The sequence below is a fragment of the Saccopteryx leptura genome, chromosome 11 (assembly GCF_036850995.1).
Source record: "Saccopteryx leptura isolate mSacLep1 chromosome 11, mSacLep1_pri_phased_curated, whole genome shotgun sequence".
Lineage (NCBI taxonomy): Eukaryota > Metazoa > Chordata > Mammalia > Chiroptera > Emballonuridae > Saccopteryx > Saccopteryx leptura.
The window spans coordinates 42,185,926-42,190,092 of record NC_089513.1 but is presented as its reverse complement, the minus strand read 5'-3'; the positions used below and the strand labels follow the sequence as shown (position 1 = coordinate 42,190,092).

Genomic DNA, 4,167 nt, shown 5'->3' with positions numbered 1-4,167 from the left:
TGGCTTCTGGGAGGATTGTATCCTGCTCTGCATCTTGGCTGTGTGGTGTGTGCCCCAAGGAACAGAACCTGTGGCAGCTGTCGAGCAAAGAGAAAGGTTCATGGAGAGAGGCAGAGGCTCGAGTCCCACGGCGGGGCATGTGAGCGCTGGCCAGACCCCACACGGGGTCTTCCAGCCCTACTGCCTCCTGCTTCTTCCTTCTGCTCGGGATTAGTGTTGCCATTGTCCTAAGAACTGAACTATCTTAGCTGCCCCAGAGGGAGAACCTCTGTCTCCCCTTTAAGAAAATTCACTTGACATAAAAATACACACACACACACACACACACACACACTTATTTATTAAAACTATACATCATTGACATCAGCCATTTTAGTGACAGAGGTATTTGTAATTTTAAGGATTACTGGGTGATAAGAAGTCCCACTCATGGGACTAGCACTACCTGGAGATGTTTCAGGCATCAGTTAAAAGCCTAAGGGGAAACTATTTTAACTGTAGAGGAATGGCAAAGGAAGGGGGAGAAAGACGGTTGATTTGGTGAGACTGTTCTGTAGGAAGACAGAACTCAGGCCAATACGAAGCTGCTGTGTTGAGTCTATTCCTGCTGTCAGTTGATGTGCACTGTGAGAGTGGCCTTCCCAGGACCCTTCAAACAGTACTACAGAGACTTCAGGCTCTTTATCTTTAAGGCCAGGCTTGTGTGCGGACCAGCTGACCATGACACAATAAACATCCTTGTCAGATAGTAAATTCTGCTCAAGCAGACACTGGCCTCATCCTTGAGCGTCAATTCCGAATGTTTATTTCAGAACTCACACCTCATGGTCACTTCGTAAATACTGGCTGACTTGTTGCCATGCTGCTCAGAACTGATGTATCTGTGAAAATAAGCATGTGCAGCATTTATTTGTGTGACCTTGGGCAAATTTCCTAGCCGTTTTTTGGATTATTGTTTCCTCATCTGTGAAAATACAGTGCTTAACTTTTATTGGGTGCTAACCTTGTACCAGGCATTGAGCTAAGTACTTTATAGTCACGATCTCATTGAGTCCTTAAAACATAGCGATGGAGTACAAACTATTCTCATTTTACAGATGAGAAGACTCTGGCGTAAAGAAACCTCCGATCCCTGAGCGGTAAGTGGCAGAGTGACAACCTGAAGACAGCAGTCTGGCTCCACGCCCCGTAGTTTGCTCAATACCCTGTAATGGGGACAGGGAAGGGGTCTGTAATTAATTACTTATGTATTTACCTCTCAGGAGAGTGGCCTGCATTCCAGGTCCCCTAGAGCTCTGGTGTGACTTCAGTGGGAGAGAGCAAAGGCTCTTTTTGTTTTGTTTTGTTTTGTTTCAGAGACAGAGAGAGTCAGAGAGGGACAGATAGGAACAGACAGACAAGAAGGGAGGGAGATGAGAAACATCAATTCTTCGTTGTGGTTCCTTAGTTGTCCAGTGATTGATTTCTCATATGTGCCTTGACTGGGGAGGGGGTTACAGCAGACCAAGTGACCCCTTGCTCTAGCCAGCGACCTTGGGCTCAAGCTGGTGAGCCTTGCTCAAACCCGATAAGCCCACGCTCAAACCGGCGACCTCAGAGTCTTGAACCCGGGTCCTCCACGTCCCAGCTCTATCCACTGCGCCACCACCTGGTCAGGCAGAGAGGCTCTTGCATTAAGAATGCTTTGGGCTGCAAGTGACAGAACATCCAATTAACAGTGCCTTGAAGGCATTACGCTTTTTGGGAGTGTTGCTTCTGTTGTGTATCTTTGGGCACTGATCACCCTTTTGGTTGAAAGGGCCATACTTTCTTACGCTTTTTCGAGATGGAACCAAAGACAGGGGAGGTGTGAGGCTCCTCAAGTTCCCTGCGAGCTCTGGCTGCTCCATGAATCTGTACAGGCCCCCCAGGCAAAGCCTTGGCCTGCTTTCTCTCCTTGTCCCTTATGCTAACTACACCCTTGTGGGTGGGGAACACAGATGTCCTTTGAGTGGTGAAACTGGAGGAGTCTTGGCTTTTCCAGTAATAATTTCTAAATCCTGGAATGCCTGAAGCCCAGTTCTGTGAAACCAGGCCATGAGTAACTAACTAGAATAACAATGATTTGAGATTTTAAAAAAATTACTACTGTAATGCTTCCTTTTATTATTTAAAATTAACTTTTTTTTTTCAGGTGGGAACTTGCAATGAGGAGCGTGATGATTAAACACGTAGCTCCTGCCGCTTACGGAGGTCTGTGTTCTTGTTATTGCCTCTATTGTTTTCTGTTAGAGGATATCCTGAAATGAGGTTAAAATGTCTCTTAGACCCACCTTTTCTACTCCGGGTGTATTGCCAATGATAATGCTCTTACTGAGGCCCCCATCTCCTCATGGGTATTGCTATATGTAGCCTCTCAACTTGTCTCTCTCTCTCTAGTCTGTTCTGTTTCCTGCCATCAAATAATCTTTCCGAAATCCTGCTTTCATCAAGCCATTTCTCCGCTCATAAAACTGCCTGTGGCTCCTCTCTACCCAGGAAATACCCAGTGCCGGCCAAGCATTGTGACCCTCTGCCTCCGGCCCCAGCGTCCCCTGTCCCTTCCACTCACCAGTGAGAATTCATTCCCCCATGAAGCTGTTCCTCGCACAGTTCTACCGCTGCACCCCTCTCTCTGCTGTCCACCCGGAGTTCTCTGCTCTGCTGCGTTAATTTCCCTCCTAACCTACCACTGAAGGCTCTCTTCAATCATGTGGACTCTTCTAGTCAGTCTTGACTTCCTCAGCCGTCACTCCTCCCTACCCCTGGATAGTCTATAATCCTTATTTCCCTGAGACGTTTTCACAACCAATGGAGATTGAGCAAATGCAAAATGAGCTTATTACTTATAGGTCTAGGACTTGACTCGATTCTTTTCCTTATTTCTTGCTACCAGCAAAATTAATGATGCTTGTTACTGTATAGTGAAGGACTTCAGGAGTGGGTTTGAGTCAGTCATACTGTGGTAAACATTGTTAGCTGTCCACCCAATGTGTTCCTCCTTCCTTACTGATGAAACACCTATTTTATTCAGTACAGTGATGTGCCCAGCCATAGTAGTTTAATCTTAAATCTAAGCTAATCAGAACACTCATACTCCCATTTCTCAACTTCCATTTTAGTCAAGATTGGCCCTGTGAGACGGTACTGGTAAACATGCCGGACATCTCTGAGCAGGGTTCTTTTGTCTCCTGGATAAAGGGCACAGTGTTTGAAAGACAGCTCATTGATGCTTAACCTTTCACCTCTTTCTGCCTAAATCAACCATTTTGCAGCCATAAGGCACCAAGCCTGAGAATAAAAAGTCAACATATTGAATATTACCTCTCAACTTCCTGTATGTGAGATAATTATTTATATTCCTTAAGCCACTATTAGTTGAATATTCTATTCCTTGCAGCTGAAAATATTCTGAACTTGCAAACCATATTCTTATCTTCCAGAATCCTAAACAGTACACGAACATTGTGTATCTACTCAAATATTTTGAGCTAGCTAGTTCAGGAGCAAATGTTGTGATCTTTCAGTTAAAAAAAATCTTCAGGAAATTAGCATCACATGCATATTCATAGAGATATACTCCATAATTGAGGAAAATATACGCTTTTAATGACAAACTTTAAAGTGTTAATTCATAACCATGATAACCAATTAAACAATTGGACAGCTGAGTTAGGAAAATCAAAGGAAACAGTAGGAAGAGTGCATTAATTCTCTAACGGGGAAAAAAAGGTACATAAGGTCCCAGCATATAAATTTTACTCACTATTTGTTGGAAACCTCTGTTTCCTTGTCTTTATGTTGCTTTGACAAAACTTCTGCCACAGCAACTTCCTGGCCTTTCTTTCTACTCACTCGTTCCTTTTCATGAAAACAGTGAGTTACCTGATAAGAAAGTTTAGAAGCAGTTTTCAGGCGTATTCTGCCCAGCTTATCCCTGGCCTCTCAGGCTCTGGTGAAACAGCTTGACCTCTGGATATAAATACCTGTGCTAATCTACTCAGTAAGCTTCACAGGTGTTGAGCTGCCCCTCATAGGTGATGCCAGGAGTTTGAATGGACAAGTTAAAATCCAAGGGGATGTATTAGGAAGCCCAACTGTGTCTGTTGGTCAAGCATGGCTCTCCAATTCAGTTTTATTAGTAATTAA

The 4,167-nt window shown here is 44.3% G+C and overlaps 1 long non-coding RNA gene across 1 annotated transcript; it reads right to left on the bottom strand.

Annotated features, from left to right (window-relative positions):
* Positions 1-316: 316 nt before the first annotated feature.
* On the bottom strand, positions 317-3,949 carry LOC136383196 (uncharacterized). Its single transcript, XR_010747371.1, has 2 exons — positions 3,785-3,949; positions 317-881 (listed from the first exon to the last, which is right to left on the bottom strand). It is a non-coding gene; the product is annotated as an uncharacterized lncRNA (long non-coding RNA).
* Positions 3,950-4,167: the final 218 nt, after the last annotated feature.